The 19,795-nt window shown below is 37.6% G+C and overlaps 2 long non-coding RNA genes across 2 annotated transcripts in view; one reads left to right on the top strand and one right to left on the bottom strand.

Annotated features, from left to right (window-relative positions):
- LOC121670424 overlaps window positions 1–19,406 on the top strand; it is a 39,050-nt gene extending 19,644 nt beyond the window's left edge. The window contains exons 3-4 of the long non-coding RNA XR_006018138.1: window positions 7,530–7,672; window positions 13,947–19,406. This is a non-coding gene — a long non-coding RNA (uncharacterized LOC121670424). The remainder of the gene's footprint in view (window positions 1–7,529; window positions 7,673–13,946) is intronic.
- LOC121670423 overlaps window positions 1–19,795 on the bottom strand; it is a 69,663-nt gene that overhangs the window by 45,859 nt on the left and 4,009 nt on the right. The window contains exon 2 of the long non-coding RNA XR_006018137.1: window positions 3,423–3,499. This is a non-coding gene — a long non-coding RNA (uncharacterized LOC121670423). The remainder of the gene's footprint in view (window positions 1–3,422; window positions 3,500–19,795) is intronic.

The raw sequence follows: 19,795 nt of genomic DNA on the forward strand, positions 1-19,795 counted from the left end.
CTTGTTTCTCCCTTATATAGCGGTAGATAGGTATTTCCTGAAATCACCTCTTCCCGGTGCATTTCAAATCACTGCAGTCTCACATGGACCTCCAGAGTGAGTGCAGGTGTTTGCACTGTGAATTGAAGGCATTTGTTTTAATAAAGAACTAAACTTAAACCATACAAATACAATGCTGTATCAGCTTGGAAGAAAAGAACATGGTGTCTGTGACTATCACCTGGACTATCAGCTCAGATTTAATATTATGAAAATTGAGTCTCTTTTCCTTCTATTTTATATATTCTGTCTTTTCCATCTGTCCAGACCAGCAACCTTGCTATCATATCAGACTCTTTGTGTTCTATTTCTGGGTTATGGATTTGTCTGGAAAATCTATGAATTGTCTCTTTTCTGTGCACTGATCACCTTGTCTGTATAATCCTTACAAGTACTTTTGAAAGCATATTGGTTCTGGACTCCAAAAAATGTAAGTATGGAAAGGAGGCAAATTATGCTGCCATGAGACTGCTTCTTCAGGTAATATGGAATATACAATGCTTCAGCTGAATTACTGACTTCTGTATTTCACACTGCTCAAATTACATGATGAGCGAGTTCATGTCAGGCCAAGAACTAGAACTGAATCCCTTCAAACCCAAAAGAGTTTGTTAAGATTTGACCCATCAAGCTCTTTCTTTATGTCTAATCTGTCAGAATCAACTGCGAGACCTGTGAATAAGCCTAATTATTTCATTGTCATAGAGCTGGCTGAAGAATACATGCACAAAGTGTTAAAATTTTAGTTTTGTGTGGTATCCTGAGATACAAAACTGCCTTCTGCACCTTGAGCCTCTTGAGAACCAATCTCCAGACAACTTTCTCCTATTCCCTGTATTACCTCTCACAGTTTCTTCCCTCCAGTTTTTTACTTGCACCACCACTCAGCCCTTTCCCTTTCCCTTTCCCCTTTCCCTTTCCCTTTCTCTTTCCCTTTCCCTTTCCCTTTCCCTTTCCCTTTCCGTTTCTCCTTCCCTTTTCCTTTCCCTTTTTTTTTCCCTTCCCCTTTACCTTCCCCTTTCCTTCTGGGCCTATCTCCTCCCTAAGCCCCCTCTTAAGCTTTAGTTACTGTCACCATCTTTGACTCTATCACAAATAATCTGTAAAGCATCCCAGTTCTCTCTCACTCTTTTCTTCTTGCCCTGTATCACACAATTCTCATGAGCATATTGTGCTTCAATTCTCTGCCCCATTGCTAGGTGCAAGATTTCACTTACCAGGAGGCAGAACAGTGGTCTAAGGAGAGCCACGTTTGGATACCCTTGCTGTTATTCCCCAGTGGCTGGAAGAATAGGACATAGTGGTGGAGATCACAAGGCAGAGGAATACAGAGTATTCCTATTGCAGGATGAGACAGTTTGGCCAGACAGTGGCGGTTTCCTCTCTTGTTTCAGGCCATGACTCAGACTAAGCCAGAAGTGCAGAATATGTGATAGAAATTGCAAATTGAATGGCTAGAGGCCAACTAAATCTGTAACTTGGCCAGTAAGACTGCCCCACCTGCCTAAGGCAGATGACATATTCTTTGCAATGACTTTCTGTGTTTTTTATGATAACAAGAATCAGCCAGAATCTGAAAAAAATAAAATAAATGCTTTTCTAAACAGCCACTAAACCACAACTTTCTGGAACTGTTTGGGTCCTGCTGGACAGCTGTGGTTGCTACTTTTCAGACAGAAAAAGCCCTAATATTTTTGAGAAAATGGATGTTGAAACCCATATAAAATGTTCTTGATCACTCAGTTTTCCTCGTCATATTTCCAACACAGAAGCCTATCATTCTAGCAGAGGTACATCCCATTGTCAGTGAAATTTCACCCAAGCAAGGATTTCATAATAATGGGTTTTGCAAGGCACATTTGTAACAAACAAATGCCAACCATTCCTCTTCTCTACTGCAGGGTAATTGTGTTACAGTGAAAGGCTTTTAACTATGAATCTGACTGAATTGCTCAACCCCCCAGGAGACATTCCTGGAACATGAATTTCAGTCTGGCATGCTGAATGCGCTGTTCCTGCAGCTGCTGCTACCACTGACCAGATACTCTGTAGGAGGGGAGCACTTTAAGACAGTGGTGGCAAGGCAATCCTGAGAGAGCGTGGGAGAGAATAGCGCTGCTTCGGAGCATGAATAGCATTGACTAAAAGCTTCAGCATGGATTTTAGAAGTGTTCTACACAAAACACCCATCTGAGTAATAAGAGTCATTGACTGTCATTCTGCTCTGATCACAGCCTTTTGACTGCTTCACTGTTTGGTTAATCTCAGCCAAAAAAAAAAGTAAAAACAAACGTACTTTAATATTTTTCTGGTTATTTTCAACCCCAAAATCAATTAAATTCTGTCATGTACTATACTACTTACAGTGATGAACAGCTGTGCATCAAGGAATGCCCTTTCTCAACAGTGTCTGGTTCATATATTCATTTAAAGAACATAAGCATGGGAAGGTGCTTATTATGGAGTACCTGTCATAATTTTGATTTATACTTATGAAAGCATGATGTTGGCAGTAAGCTCCTGGAACTTTACCTTTTGCTTTTCATCTTGGCGCCCTGCCCAAAAGAAATGAAGACGCCCTGTTGCAGTTCTAATTTTCTTTTGGAAAACAATACAGAAGCACACTTCAAATAATATCATTCTCTTACCCTATATTGCTGAATATGTAAGGAAAGGAGACAAGACTTAGAGAGTCCTTCTATGGATACTGTCTCTTATCAGATTTTTATCTGATGTCAATTACCAAATTTCCTTTGTGTTCCCAAACTAAATTTACTCTTTAGAAAGTTCAAATTAGCATTTTAAATGCTATCAGTGCAATTTAGGAAGCCCTGTGCTGCTCAGAACACTCTTCTCTCATCCCTGGGCTGACCACTTTCTGAGTGAGGGAAGAGTCTTTCCAAGAATTAGTCCCAGCACACAGTGCTTTAGGTAGTAAAAGACAGCAAACTGAGAACAGTGTTTTAATTTCTCATTGTATCATCCGTGTACCATGTGTACCAACATGTACCAGCATGTTTGTATGATTAATCTTTTTTTTTCTGTTCAGGAAGTAGGTGCAAACCTAAACAAAGCAATGGGAGACAGGATACTTACAACAAAGTGACTAATTTCTTTTTGGCCAGTGGACTGAGATGAAAAACAAAAGATTTCCGAAGCCTTATGACACACACAACCACTATCCTCCTTCTCTAAAGGCATTTCCAAGAACAGTAATGCACGAGAAAACCCCTAAAACTGTTTAACAGCATCTTTCACATGATCAATTCTAAGTGCACTCAGGGCTGCATGTTGTTCTGATATGCAAACTATTCTAATGCACAGGATTTCAGAGTCATGCTGGAAGATAAATGGATGGGCAGGGGCAATTTCAGGACACTTACCCACTTTGCAAGGTCACAAAGTCCCAGATGATGTAATGGTTCAGCCATGCTCATAGGAACATAGATGCCCCAACAGCCTGAAAGAGAGAAAATGGGCGAAGTGACTGATTCGAACTGGAAATCTGTAGCAATGGTATTTGAAATCTAGGATATGGGAACAGGCTATAGGGCCAGGGACATGGGAAATACTCTGAATGAAGGAAACTCATGACACATGAGAGAAATATATTCTTTACGGCTAACCGGGATCAAGTGAGTTCTCTACAGCTTTGAGCGGGCTGTTATAAATGTGGTGGGGTTTGTTCTGGTGCTGTAACTCAGGGATTACTCCAATCACATATTTGCAAAGAAGTATAAATGTGTTTAAATATGTATGTAGTCTATTGAGGTATTTTTATTTTGTCATTTCCTCAGAGGAATTTTTGCTGTTCATTTAAAAGGATCCTTCAAGAACTTAGGATAAGTCCTATGAAGAGCTGCCTTTGTCCATTCAGATTTGGACTCTCTGAGATTTATATGGTAATGAACAGCTGTCATTACTGGGGTACTGCACATGATCTCAAGGTGGGCATTGTAACTACATCCTCATGCAGCTCAGCAGGGGGAGACCCCAAGCAGTGTTCCTCTCCAGAGCTCCACCTTCCACAGAAATCCCTTAGCTTGAGGGTTAAAAAGTAGCATTAAGTGGTCCAAACAGGTCTCAAATCCAGATGATGGGGATTCAGATCATGTGAAACTTTGCAGTCTATACTTCCCAGGTATATACAAGCTGTAAATATGTCTTCAGATCTTACACGGTAAGAACTCCAGAATGAAACAAACAAACAAAAAAATCTGCCTAACATCTAGAAGATATTTCACTTTAAAAATTAGATTTTTGAAAAGAAGTAGAAACTTCTGAAACTCATTATTGATTGGTCTGATAGACAACAAAATCTGAAAAATATATTCCTGCATCTCCCTTGCTCTCTTTCAAATGGGCTTGGGATATGTATCCATTTTCTGGGCTGTATCAGGGAATCTGCCAGACCTAACATGTTTTTTCTATTTTCAAGCCTAGTAAGAGTGATACCCACTTTTTTCAAGTTTGTTGAATGACATGGGTACAGGTTGCACACACACAAAGAACATTTTGGCTCATGGGATTATTTCTAACCTAAGAGTGGCTCTTCGTTGACACACGAGAAAGAGAACTTTTATTAGCCTGAAAGCAAGCTTCCAAAAAGCTGCTGGACTGCAACCAAAGAGGAGGATGACAGGCTGAATGGAACACTAGGCTTATAATTCTTTTATTTCTCATTTGTGCTGTTTACAATTCTGAGAGTTCCTTGACTTGTTGGCAAGTCTCTTAATAATCTCAGCCAAAAAGCAGCCTATTTAATTTGAAGTTTAGGTTGAAGTTCTTTTTGCCTATTATAACAACATTTAGGGGGATGTTAGCTCATAAAGGTAGATCTTATCTCTTTAGAAACCTTCATGTTAAGTACCTGTCTTACACAGGTACAATGACAAGGACAAAAAGAGCACAGAAAGGAGTTGTCCTCTACCAAATACAAAAGAAACCCTGTAAGTGGGAAATCTGAGAGTGATGTGATGCTATGTGTGTAGCCCATACAAATGTGACTAATACATAACAAGGGCAGGGCCTGTGTAAGGTTAATTACTACGCCTGAGGAACATGCATTCTCCAACAGAAAACAGAATAGCTGGGTACAGCTGGGGATCTCCTAAACTAATCAAAATACATGTAGGTCAGCACTTAAGCTGTGAGATTGCTCACAGGACCCCAGATAGCTCAGGTATCTCATTCTGTTGTTCAGACTCTTAAAGAAGTGTTTAAAACAGTTACTACAGTTGGCTAAAACGGAATTTTTTAAAAATAAAAAATTTATTTCCTTATAGTGAAACTCAAGATACTGACTTTTTAATGTCTGTGTCAAAATATGAAAACATAAACCAAGTTCTTGAGATGGCTAAAATGGATATTTTTAATTTATATTTTTAAAAACTAGTTATTTTTTTTAAAATCTGAAACAGTAGTAAAAATTGTTATAAAAATTCAAACTCCACAACTTCTCCAGGAAGTAATTATAATAGCAAATGAAGGATTTACTTGAACATTTTTTGAATGTATCTCTCATTCTGTACCTTGACAATATGAGAAAAGAGATACAGTATTCTTCCTACATAATAAGGTGCTGAAGGCAGAGACATTGTCTTTGCTTTCAAAGTGTCCAGCATATTTTAATAAGATGGTGTAATACAGCCACGTGTGCAGGCATATTTATTTTTCAATTGAATATCCCACCTGTTTCCATTTTAAAAAGATGAAAAATGTCTACCTGAGTCCCTCAACAATTAAGCAGTAACTGTACATTGCACATTTTCATAAGCGAATATATGTATTTTTCCACATTAGAGCTAATTTGATGTGACATCAGTGGAAAGCAAAACACACTTCTTTTGTAGTTTTAAGGATCTCCTGGTCTTTTTAGATTTGAAGTGCTATTACAAAATACATGTAACAGGTACAACCTTGCAGAATTCCCATAATATTGGCATTATGAAGTTTTTTACCTTGAACTTTTTACAGCTCCCAAGGCAGCAATTCACAAAATTGATGACTTAATTTCTGCTTGAAATTCTGAACTCAGGAATACATTTCAGGTGCAGCCCCCATCTTTTCCAGTGGAGTGGTGAACTTAACCATAGTCCTTAAAGCCACTGGTGATTAATAGCTTGAAAATAATTTTTCACAGCTTTTTTTGCTTAGTTGTCTGGAGACAGAAGCTGAAATATTGGTGCAGATTGTAGAAACTTATAAATTCACGTGGAATGACTCATGGGATAATTAGCATGGCATTCTCATGGAACATGTATTATTGACTATCTAGATCTCTTTATAGTTGAGAGGTGTAGAAAATATGTCTTCTCAGTAAAGGCCTATACAGCTCATTGGTATAAACCAGGAAAAATACCATCCTGCCTCTGAGAAAAGTTGTGTCCTGTATAATAGTGAATATTCTACTAAAATTTCTAGCTCAGGACAGATTTGAACAGTAGCTCTGCTACCTTTCTTCATCCAGTGAAACCCAGAGAAAGGGGAGAAGGAACAGGATCGTCAGGGATGGAGAAACAGCAGGACAAACATTTTGCATAACATACTGCCTTAAAGTAACAGTACACGACACAGAACTTCATGGTGCCAATGCTACTATATTGGGAAGGTTTTTTGACCTGATTCAAGTGATGGTTTACGGCATTAGGCACAGATACCTAAGGCTGTATTACTGGGATAGTAGCACTGCCATTGCCTGTGACAGGGTGCTTCTAAGTAAGAAGCCTCTTTCAGTTTAAGAAAAAAAAAAGGTAATTGAAAAACATTTCTTTAATTCATTCCTTACCGTGTTCTCTTTATAATCATGTGGAACTAGTCGATGTTTTTGGAAAGGTTGTGCCGGGATTCAGCATTATCAAACTGTTCCACTGATTTTTGTGGTAATGATGATTCAGTTTCATATTGGGTTTTTAAATTTTGATATATAACATTTTGCAGATTAGTGAAATAAAGCTTCCAAGTAAATACAGATGTTTTAGTTGGGGGTTGAGGGGGAGGAAGACATTTGGTAAATTGTGCTTCCGAATCATGAACAACCTAAGTGGTGTTTCTGCGTTGCTTAGTTACTGTTTCTGTTTAGTTGGCAATGGTGTTCACTGAAAATATTTTAGTTTCTGCTCCTGACAGCTACAAACGTGGGTTCACATGTAATTTTATAAACTCATATACTGTTAAGTGGATGCCCAATACACCTCCTCAAATGTGAGCAATGGATAGCATTGCCAAGTTGCAAAGTCAACACTGAACAGCACAATCACCCTCAACTAATTTACAAAAAGTTTTCACTGGTTGGTCCATTTCTTCAGCTGCTAATAGTCTACCCTGACATATGCAGAACAAAGTTCAAGAGCAAACACGAACAATTTGCTAGACTAGTTGGCAGAAGCCAGACTGCACAAATGGCCTCAGGAGACTGATGCTGACTTTATGCCAATTTCAAATCTCTGCTCACTCTCCCAGTTTACCAAAAAAGCTACTTTTCCTTTCAGCCACACTGCTAAGGGCAACATACGGAAGCCTGGTATCTGACTAATGCTTACCAAGTGTTACAATGCTTGAGTGGAGGGAAATATGCAACCTTGTGACCCTGAATCAGAATAGCCAAACTCCATCTGCTCTGAAACTTCAAATGGTAAGAACGCCTCCATTTCTCACTGGACGTATTTGGAGATAAGGACTGGCAATGACTCCCATCTTGCTCATTTTAAGCTGCAAAATTTTCATGAAAAAAATTGAAGAAAATGTCTATTCTTAAATTTTCTGGGAAGAATTAATTTTAAGAGTTAAGGACAACCCTCAGATTTGAAGCTTAAGTGATTTAAATGCAGTTAGGAGTCAAAAAAGTTACAAAAGACTTGGTTGTACTGTGAGCTGATGCAACTTCACAGTTCAGATAGCTGCAAAAACACAAAATGTAAAAGGAGCAAATGGAGCTATTTACAACATACAGACAAAAATGTATTAACATGAGTGGTGGAATGACATATCACACATGCATGTTGTTAGGACCAAAATATCTTTGGAATTTGATAGTTCTCCGGAAGCATTTCACAACTCAAGGAGCTGCATTCAATACAGTAAAATCCTGTGAGATACTATTTCAAATAATAAAAAGAGACTAATCAAAGTGTTTAAAATTAGTGGTAGCTTATCTTGAAAGGATCATATGATCACATTTTTTATCTGCAAATGGAAACAGTGAGAACTACTTAAATATATACAGTTGGTGAACTTGTGTCTGAGACAAACAACATTCTCTAACTTTCTTGGAGCATGATCATCTTTCATGAAGTTTTCTGTGGTAAAATTGTGTTCTGTTTTAGCCATGGTAAATTCAATATTTTTCCTTTTTTATTTTTTTTTTTACACGAGTTTATCCAGAGAAAGCTCAGAAACTGCAACTACAGAATCTCATAAAACCAGAGAAGAAGAATGAACAGGTTACTATAGCTTACAGCATATTCAGCATATTAATCAGTGCCTTTCACAGCAAAATTAGTTATGATCCTTATGCTTATGGTATTTGTTGCAAGGAATCCTTATGACAGATATATTAAAAAACATCAATTAAAAATACCACTGATTCCTCCTTAAACAAACTGACTCATTCCAAGTGTCAGTACTCCTGAAGCCATGTGTTTATACCCACACTAGAGTATGACTGAAATCTCACTGACATTTCCCCCCCCAAAATATCAATATAATGCTTCTTTCACATCCTGAATAACTAGTTTAAAAAAGAAAAAAAACACTAAAGGACCAGTAAATTGCATAGGAAACACTACTAACAATTAATGATGGTTCTGCAGTTTAAGTTTGGTTCAATTCTTTTGTCATTTCTTAGTCCGATAGTTGTCAACTTTGTGCATCTCATTGACTTCTTTGAATCTACCACGAGGGAAACTCTAATCATTGTATACCATCTTCACAGGATGGGTGCCTTTGACTATTGTTAGAGATCACTCTTTTTCTACAGTGAGAGATTATTTATTTATTAAATGAAATAACTTCATTTCCTAAAATGCTTACAATTACTGATAAGTAGATTTACCATCTGTAGTACCTTTCATGTTCGGCCCTAATAAAGTGGACAATAATGTCAGAGACTTCTTGTTGTTACTTTTTAAACCATCACTTTTATAGTGATACAACAATAAAAACTTGAAAAGAAATTATAAAAAAAAAAAAAAATTGAATAATACCCCTGATCACATAAAGACTTCAGTATATACAAATTTGACCATCTCTATACCACTGAAGTCGAACAATTTCTCAAATTATCTAATGCTGCAAATATCTTCAGAAATGAATGCAAAATGTTAATTACTCTCTGCCTGCTTTTAAAAATAATTTGTATATCCTCTTTGACAATAGCTAGAACGATAAGTAAAGTAAGAGCATTTGGCTTAGAATAATCTAGGAATATACTTCCATTATCCCACACATTGCCACAGACATTTATTTTCTCCATCTATATTTTTCCAGATTTTTTTCTTGTTTCCCTATTATTTGCAAAAATGTGGTCTTGTACTGAAAGACTTTCTAATCCTGCTTTTGGAGGCAGGAAAGAAGGTTGGCACATTTTTGTTTGTTTGTTTGGGGTTTTTTCATGACGATTCAGGCGGAACATTTCTGGTGACAGCCAAAGGCCCACTTACCTCCCACAGGCTCTTGTCCAGCAGCCTGTGAGCTGATAGTTGGATCTGTTTTCAAACAAAGTCTGATTTAGATTTATCTAAGTTTGCCAGTCTAAGAAGATTTTCTGTTTTATCAGGAATTGAACAAGCCCAGTTTCATAAATGAATAAAGTTATTTTTAGATACTTTGTTTTGAAGAGGATTTCTGGAATTTTCAACTTAAGCTCTTCAACACATTTCTCAGTCAATTGGTCTTTTCATTTCTGGTTTGATACATACCTGTGCAGTTCACTTATAAGTATTCCTGTCTACTGTCTTGCCAGTTAAATTTAATTATATTAATAGAGAGAAGCATTAAAGCATCATGCATACTGATGAATGCAATTCACTTTGCAAATTATTTTTATGGCAATGTTAAAGAAGGTAGCAGGTAATCACTTTGTATTGATAGAAACAGAGAGAACAGTTCTGTTTCTTGCAGTGGAATATTAAACAGCAAAACCATTGAGAATAACATAATGATCTTTTTACAAATGGTCACGTTGCAGAGATGGTCACTTGGTCACACATCCAAATTAATTCACATTCAGTTCTTTTTTTATTTAATTTATGAGAAATCTAAAAAGCTGTTGTTAAGATTACATACAAATCCTACTTTTTGCACCATGAGGAGATCAGTGATTTTGGTTAAAACTAGAATTAGAAAAACAAAAATGGCAAGACCATAAGGCAGTAGTCTAAATTAAGGCACAGTAATAATTTAAAGGAAGCAGAAGGAAAGTAGTATAAGAAGAGATAGAAATCTCATAAGCTTCTTGCACTACAAATGCTGATAAGTGAAGTACAAACCCGTAACTTTTAAATTCCTTTTGTAGAGTGTCTTGTATTTGAGGTGTCTGCTATGGCATAAAGTATTCTTCTGCCATAAAATGAGCATAATTTTAATGAACTGTGCTTTTGAAATAATTGAACATGCAAAGTACCTTAGAGCATAATATTAGTAAATCTGATTTCACATTCTAGCAGTTGCAAGTGCAAAAGCATCACACAACAGTATGATTTACCAAGCACATTAATACTCTTGGAATGCTTGTTAATAGTAACAAAATTCTGGCATTTTTTGTACCTACAAAGCAAATGTTTGTATGTCTTGTACCCAAAAGCCTTAAGGTGATGGATTGAAGATTTGATTCCGCTTTCTCCAAAACCGCATGTGGCATAGTGATTAGTAATGTTGTCTCTATGTCCTACGTTTATGGCTGACAGGATCTACAGGACCATCTCTGCATAACTTTCATTGGTGTAACATCTATATTCCACTCTTACTCCAAACTGACTCGAGTTAATGGCAAAACTTCTGTGTCCCTCAGAGCTTTTTCTTGGGCTCTTTGTACCATACGGAAGCAGAGCTGCTAGCTTGTTGTAGATCCCCTGTCAGACTGCTGCTGCATGCTTGCTTCCCAGAAGAATCCATATAAAACAGAAGCTTTCAAGGTTTTCTTCTTCCTGTGCCCCATGCATCTGTTAGCTTTAAATAATATCTTATGGATAAACTTATGTAGTCAAAATAAGAGACTGGGTACCTGTGTCATCTGGGAATATGTAACCGGTTTGTAACAGAAGCAGCTCAATGGAGCAAGACTGCCTTCCTGTTGGAGTTTTCTGTAATTCTGAGACTATTGCATTATTAAAGTACATAGTCAGTAGTAGTGGATGCTTCTTACTAAATGTCGCTGCTGAATATAGCTGTATTAAGTCTTCCAGACTCTCCAGTGAGCAAATGTAAGAGCCTTACCTTATAAGTAATTAAAGTTACTACTCTAAAGTCACCACTCCACTACTGTCTAAGTCTGGAATTTATGTGCTCGAGGCCTTAATACTGAAACTCAAGCATGTCCCCAAAACAAAGCTGTATCATAAACATCAGCGTAGGTGCACTTCATCACTGGTGATAATACTATGACATCAAATATTTCCTTTGTAAAGAACAACACCAATAAGCTAATGCCTGAAAATGATTTGGAAGGAAGTGAGTGTAGCACTGCAGCATTTTTACATTTGTTTGGTCTTGCACAATGCTGTCCCTCCTTTCCTTCCTGCCCAATACTATTTTAGTGATATTCAAGGTTTTTAAAAGAGGCCAGAAAACAAGAGCCAGGACTTGATGTCCATACTAGTCACAAATGGCAGCTGTAGGGCAAAGACAAAATGTTGTGATCACAATCAGTGCCTTTTTTTCCTATTGAAAAGGCTCTTTCTGTATTCACATAGGGTAAACTCAAAGGAAAAGCACAAAAAAAGGCATTTTCTCTTCATAGTATTTCTTTGGCACAGATGAGAAGTATTTAAAGTACAGCAGATGTGCCTATGCTGCACAATGGAAATGGAATCTTTATAACATCTGTTTAAATATTTTTACTTCAGTATATATTTTGCTGTAACTGGACAGTGGCATGCTATCCTCTTGGTTTTCTTTCCCTGAGCTATGTTAGTTTCAAATATCTAAATGTTCTACAAGATTATAGTAAGATGACATAGTATTTCTCAGCTTATTGAAGGCAAAACTGAAAATGCCTTAAAGAATGAAATTTGTACAATTTGCGTATTTCCCTGGTTTATCTGCTAGCAAGTATTAACTGAAGCATTTTTGATGGATTTGTATACTATCTTCTCTATAGAAGTATCTTGTAACATCATCTCTTCCAGGGAGAAGAAAGCCTAGAATAAATCGGTCTCTTTGCCAAAGTGAAATGAGATTGGTTAGTCAGAGACAATGTGTGCTTATATCACTCAAAACTCCAAAACCTTAATTGAAAACCTAAAATTTCCTATGTAAGTAAACCTGAAAAAGATTGACAATATAAGTAAATCAGTGCTTTGCTTTTTTTGTGTTTTCCCAGAACTATGCAGAAAGACCTGTAGCATCTGTATCCCCGATTCACATCAATTTCACCCCAGAAAGCTTACTAGGTTGTGTAAAACGCATAAACATAAAAAAGCTCTCCAAACATTTTAAATACTTTATTTAAAAACTGTTTTGGCAAAGGTGTGCTTACAAAGTGCTGCTATTTTAAGGGGCTAAACTACTAACGAGAGCAAACATAGGTACTTCTATGAATTCCTCTTTCCAGAGGTCTGCTAAGGAGGAAAAGGAAAAGGATGGGTGCATGTGCTTCTAAAAAATATCTAGGGGTGACAACATTTTTTGATGAGCAAATAGCTCACAGGTTGACCAGTTTTAGCCCTCATGATGGGGCTGTATCACATAATCATGTGATAATCATGGGGACAGTTCACTCCAGGATTTCCTGTGGTCCTTTTACTCCCCTGCGGGATGGGGATGGGCTAGTTCTCAGTGCAGCCCAGCAGTATTGCCCTCAAAAGACCTTCCTAGCATGCTTACAGCCCTCACTGGATATTCAGAATATCCAACAGCCTTTATGTTGTCATAGTCCCCAGAGATCCTCTTCCATGCCAGCCCTCTGAGGCACCCACTAGGTTGCTAGAGGAAATATTCATATGCAGTAGGGAAAGCTGGCCAGTATTTTTGTTACACATGATGTGTATCTAACAATACTAAAATTGCAAAGTCTAAAATCTAGAAATGACTGGATTAAAATTATCCACGGCAAACTTGTTATTTACGATAAGATTCCCTTTCTTTTTTGTGAGGATGCTTCTCCAATGTAGTTGAGCAAAGAGACTACACTTCCCCAGTGAAGCTTTTTTCCTCTGTGTTGCTTATGTGTTTTGTTTCATTTAATGCGATCTGTTCAGAAACTATTGTGACCACAAGGTTAATTATATCTTTATTAATTTTTCTTTGCCATCATCACTGTAGAATCAAGGTGCTTTTAAAATATTAAGAATTTTCACAACAGTGCTGGGAAATACAGAGGTATCATTGTTGGTATGGACCCAGTAGGATGGGCTTAGAGGCTAGAGCTAAAGATGAAGCCAGACTCCTCTCAGGCATGTTCAGACACAGAATGAGAGACAACAGGCACAAACTGAAATGCAGGGAATTCCACTTGAACTTGAAAAAAAAACAAACTATAAAAGTGATTGAATAATGTAACAGGTTACATTGACTAGAAGTAGAACAAGAGCACAAAAATCAAAATATCAAAAAATGTTAATATGCAATTACTGAATAATGAAATGCAATAATGAAACCCTGCCTTGTCAGAAGCAACTTGTGGCTATGTGAAGATAATAAAAACTTCTGGTGATTGTGCAATATTTTGTCACTTCTTTTTCTCTTTTCAGGAACACTTCCAAGTACCAGATAGTTGATAAGCCATTACATCAATGAGGAGCAACTTCCTTGCTGCATTTCTTGGCTGCTCCTAGAAGCCCAGCTTCTTCTGCTTAGTGTCTAAGAGGTCTTTGTCTCCTGTTACTTTCCTGGCAATAACTTCATTTCACTTCTTTATCTGCATCAAATTTTCTCAGTAAGATTCTTGTCCACAGTCCTCAAGAAATTCAGATCCTGTAAAAATTTTTGCACTTCTCACCCAGCAAGCTCTTTCCAGTCTGATGATCAACTCTTATTCTCTTTTTGTGCTGGCCTCTCATTTGCTTTTTTTCTTAGCTTTTGTTTATCTATCATTTCCATCCTTCCGCTATGTAAGAAGCATTAGAAAAATAGGCACTTCAAGATAATTTGCTGCTGTTAAGCAGCTGAACATTGCTACTCTCAGGGGGCAAGGGAGAATCTGAAATGTGGAGTCTTTCTTCCATCAGGAAAATCAGAGAACACCAAAGAAAACAGAGCATTTCTGTAAAAATTTGCTGTATGTTGTCCAGTTTCTGCTTAAAGCTTTCAGATTTGTGTAACTTTTCTCTAGAACCAATATAACTTCTATGTGAAAAAGCCCCCATTCTTCAAACTAGGTAATTATTTGGTTTATGCTCCTGTGGTGTCATTAACATATTTTTAATCCATACAGGTCTTCTCCTGTTGTTTTTACATGCACAAGGTAGCACCTCACAATTGCTATTTAGCTATGTGACTGCTGTAGCTGGGTTTCCTGTTACACAACTCAACCCTCTGGTTTTAAACCAACAAATGCCACCTGTCTGTACCAGCCAGGATGCAGCCCACAGTCAAGGCAGTTTCTTTTCCCACTTACCAATTGGTTCACCTTTTTTTCTCAGCCAGAATAGATTATTAGAGATGCCCCTGCTTTATTCAGGTCATTCTTGGTGTGAATTATTTGCGAGTATAAGCCTGCAAGCAAATTCACTGTAGGTGTATTTTCAAAGCTGTGAAAAGAAGACTATAAACATTACATATAACCTGAGGTGTACTGTGTAATTTATACCATATAAATAAATTATTAAATTTTTTTTTTCATTTGCCTAATTTCATAATTCGATTTTTATGGGGATGTGTTGGTGCCCCCAGCAGGCTCTTAGAAAAATTAAATCTGGAATCCTTTGAACCAAATGTTGCAGAAAGAATTAACTTGTTTACTGTATTGTGATGAATAGAATAGCTGCATTGAATATATATGAAGCTGCACAATGAATTACTATGTAAATGTGTTATCAAGTGCAAATATGTGGCACGTATGATCTTTATCTATAGCAGACCATATCACATTGTACAAGTAAATATAAAGCTCTGATCTCTTTCATTATAGGACTTCTGTGATGCCAACTACAGTCCTGTTCCTAGAGTAGTGAAGAACACCAATGCAAAAGGGACAGTCTCAGACTTATTGAAAGTCCTGGACTTTCACTGCATGTATTTCTGAAATTATTGCTTGCACTAGAATAATTTGTGAATTTGATCTGAATTGCACTCATAGTAGTGTGTCTTCTTGACTGAAAGAATTTGCAGAAAATAATTTAAAGACCTGTTTCTTTATTCACTGCAGATCACAAGTCATTATTTCATATAAAGTCTAACTAAATTATATGCCCCATTTTGTTATATGTATAATGTTTTACAGGTCTCAATTTTGCAAACAAGGAATCACTCTGAGAGCTAAGGCATTGGAAGCTAGAGAAGAAAGGCTATTGAATTCACCTTTGACCCACATGACAGGAATTTTATTTGCCTGGAATCCAAGTACCACGTTCTTTTTGCCCTTGAAAACCTCAAATTCTAAGGGGAGGTGTGGTACTCACATAAATAAAAATGTCTACTACTGAGAAGTTGTTTCATGAATTATCACAAAGGAGCTCTGGGAGAGTGCAGTCAAATGATTTTATGCCCCATATCTCATGAATAATACACATATAGAAATAAATAGAATAACCTCAACACTGCATCAGAATCTCTACATTGCATCAGAACCTTGTTTTTTAAGTGTCTATGCATCAATACAAAAACACAACAGAGAAAAAAAAATAGATACATTTGATTTCTGGAACTGATTCCTAGCAGAAATGGGGAACAGACCAGGAAAAGTAAATTTCCTATAGTGATCAAGCAATGTTGAAAATAGTATCTATTGGAATTTAGTCTGAAATGATTGATATTATGAAAATAAGGGTCCTAAGGAAGACCACCTTATACACATCACAAATTTTCTTGCTGAGGTATCATCTGCGAGGACATAGAAACCATGAAGTTATTTAATTGAGTACCTTGCTCCTAGAAATTCACAGGCTTTCCCTCAGACTCCACATAGTAAAATAATGAAAACTAGGTATTTCATAATAATAAATAATAATAATCAAATGGCTTCAATAGCATCTGGAGCGAATTTAGGGGCAGACCATGAACCAGTGCTCTTCCTGCCCAGTATATCCATCTGTATTCAGCAGAGAGAGCTGACACCAAGTTGTGAAGATGAAACTTGGCCTGAACAGTCAAAATATGCTCATCTGGCTCTACAGCTAAGCAAAACCACCTTTTCTTTCAGCCTTTGATGAAAATCTATGATTCCTGAAATACAGCAAAGCTGGCAGGGAAGGATAAAGGAGTACAAAACTAGACATATAGACAATAAGAACTTTCATCTGCTTTTGTACTTTGGATGAAAGAACGAGTGGATAATTACAATCTAATAATTAATTCCATTAGCCATAACTATGTTCCAGAGAAAGTGAGACATTTGAGCTGGCAATCCAGTGTGGATAAGGCACACTGGAGTTTCCAAGTGCATGCTTTATGTTATAAATGAACACTTACAGAGTCAGGCCCAGAGGCAGCACAGCTGCTTTCAGACAGTGAGGAGGTGAAATAACCTGTCAGGCTCTTGTGGGTATGTGGAAAGCCAGCCTAGCACTTCACGCATCCTATTCCTATGACTGGGCACAAAGCCAGACCTTCTTCACCATGTCTGTGATTCAGCCCCTGCTGATCAGTTTGATTTGGGTCTGTTAAGAAGCACTGATGCACTTCTGTACTCCCAGAATAAGGAGCAGGCTGTGGCAGTCTAGTGTGGCACCAAGTTCTACTGTCACCCGAATATCGTACTGAAAAGGGACATAGCACAGTCTGAGTCCCGGCCTGCCTTATATCTTAGGCAACTGCAAAGTACTTCCCTGATATTTATCAACTTGAAATTCCTTATGTTGGCCTGGGTTCTGCATACAAAACTTTGTTTTAACACAGTATGCTGATGTGTCCATAAATCTAAACAATAATAAATTAACATTTATTAAATGCATTAAAGCATTGCATCTTCAAAGAACTATACTTCATCTGCTAATTAATCTTGACAATACTCTTGTGACTAAGTTAGAACTTGTTTATTTATTTCAATAGACTTTCCTGTGAACTAACTAGGGAGTTATCCTGAATTAGTGAGGAGCACAGGAACAAGACAGAACAGAGAATGATGCAAAAAGGGAAGGAAGTCCTTACTTGTTCTGCAACTCTCTTGCTAGGTTATTGTATGCTGGGTTTATTGATTAGCATTGAAGAGGAGAATCAATACTTTGCTTTACAGGACAGTTTTATTAATACATGCACTGATTTAAAGAATGTACATAATCACATCTTTTGCAGCCCTCACAGCATATGAATCCCAAAAGAACTCACATGCAGGTTTCTCTGTCTTTATTCCACTACAGGCTGATTACTCCTTTGAAGTCCGTAGGTGTTCTGTGTACAACTGATAACACATTTTGGTTCCTCCAACCCTAAGCACACTGAATGTGGCACTGCTGTATTCTAAACATGGATCACAGTTCTGTCAGTCTCAATCTTGCTCTCAAGACTTCTGTGTGATACAGGAATTTAAACTATTGCTTGAGGTAGAATTTCTGTGCTCATTCTGGACTTACACTTTTTATATTGGCTTCCATATAACAATACAAAACATGCTTAAAATTAACTTAAGTGAAATTATTACTGTAGTTACTTGAAAATTCTTGAAGTTTTTGGTATAATTAGTGGGATAAAGAGTTTTCCACAGTAGCTCTCCTTTGTACCCTATTTTTGTGTAATCTTAATAAACCTAATAAATAAATTTTTTTTAAGCTCTAATAACTATGATTTAGTGTTTTGGTTCAAGTTTTTCACAGCAAGTTTCTATTTGAAGATTTTTTTTTTCCTGGAAAATTTTAGCAAGATCTCATTGGCTGTATTTGAGTAAGTGTGACTGAATGAGTATTTGTACGGGTCAGAAAAAGCAAAGAAATAGTCAAAGTACTAAATTCAACATGATTTGTCTTATGTCCCATAATGCAAACAGCAGTTTGGACCCTACAAAGTTGAACTCTTATTCTTACAGGCATGATATATCTTGAAGACTGGCTGATTTCATGTTTGCGGTGGTTTAAGGGCTTCTTAAGGGCATGGCCCTGTCACTCCTTTGTAAACTGTGGGAAGTTAAAAGGCCAGTTGATCTTTCACATACTTCATGTGGCAATTCTCCATTTCCCAGCAGCAATCTCCTTTGAAAGCAGCTGCCATCTTAATTCTTTGGCTGCTTAATCACATCTCACAAATCAGATTCTAAAAAGTCCCATTAGCCTTCTGTTCAATAAGGAGAAATTGAATCTCAAATATCTTTTTGGTCATCTTTTTTTTTCCTACAAGTGTATAGCTTAGAAAAGCAATGAAGAATGGGCACTGTGAGGCAGCAGGAGGAGGTACAGAGTATAAACTAATGAAGTGTGCTTTAGCATTTTCCTTCTAGTATATGTTCTCAAAAGCGAATGGGCACTTGACACCATTAACATAAGGCCAGTAGTCTAAAATTATGTTTCCTAGGCTTGTTATGGTCTGAATTCTTAAGAGTCACAGGATAATCTGCACTCTATTTGACTTGTCATGTGAGCTATATAATGCTTATTTGGTACCTTTCATCTCAGGAGAACATGGACTGGGGCCTGGGATTTCCGATTTCAATAGTCAGGAACTCTGCCATTTCTGTGCAGTTTGGATGTCGGGGTCCCTTCCCCCCCGCCATGTAGCCCTGGGAGAGGGGCCCTTGGGGGCAGACACGGGGTTTCGCTGCCCCTGGTCAGCCTCGTTCCCCATTGGTTGTTTTGTGTTCCCCTGCACGGGCAAGGACCCTCGGGTCCCGGGATTGAGCAGTTCCTCGGCAGAGCCCCGGCCATGCGGCTGGAGAAAAAAACATCTCTGAGACATCTATCAAGAATCGGTCCATATATATTCTTTCCACAGGCCTCGTTGATTGATATGCGTGCTGCAGTATCCTCACTGTAATGTAGTAACAAATGGTGGATAATGTGAGCAGAACGATCCCCGATCCCTAAGGACAGCGACTGATTTGTGAGTAAACTCTGGATTTCTCTTCTTGTTTTGTTTTGCTATTCCATCTCTAAACTATGGAGGAACCGTGGAAAGACTCTTGGCTCTCCGAGCCGCATATGGACATTTATCTTAAACTTGAAAAGATTCTTGAACAACAATTTGTAAATTTTAGCTTAAGTCAAGCTCAAAAGGAACTGAAACACTTCCTGGCATGGTTGTTTAAGAACTTTTTCTACATTTCTTGGGATTTGATTCTTACCAAAGACTTCTGGAAGACTGTTTGGACACAGTTAATTTTTGAGTCAAAATATATGCCGATGGAAGAATATTTTCGTGAATATTATTTAATTACTGAGACTGTTGAGCAATGTCAGCTGTGTCCTGGCAAGGGAAGCCTGCCTCAGGGACCGTGCGGCCTCGCCCACGTGCACCA

The sequence above is a fragment of the Corvus kubaryi genome, unplaced genomic scaffold, assembly GCF_017639235.1.
Source record: "Corvus kubaryi isolate FWS band 111438036 unplaced genomic scaffold, C.kubaryi_AGA036_p1.0 37396, whole genome shotgun sequence".
NCBI classification, from domain to species: Eukaryota; Metazoa; Chordata; class Aves; order Passeriformes; family Corvidae; genus Corvus; species Corvus kubaryi.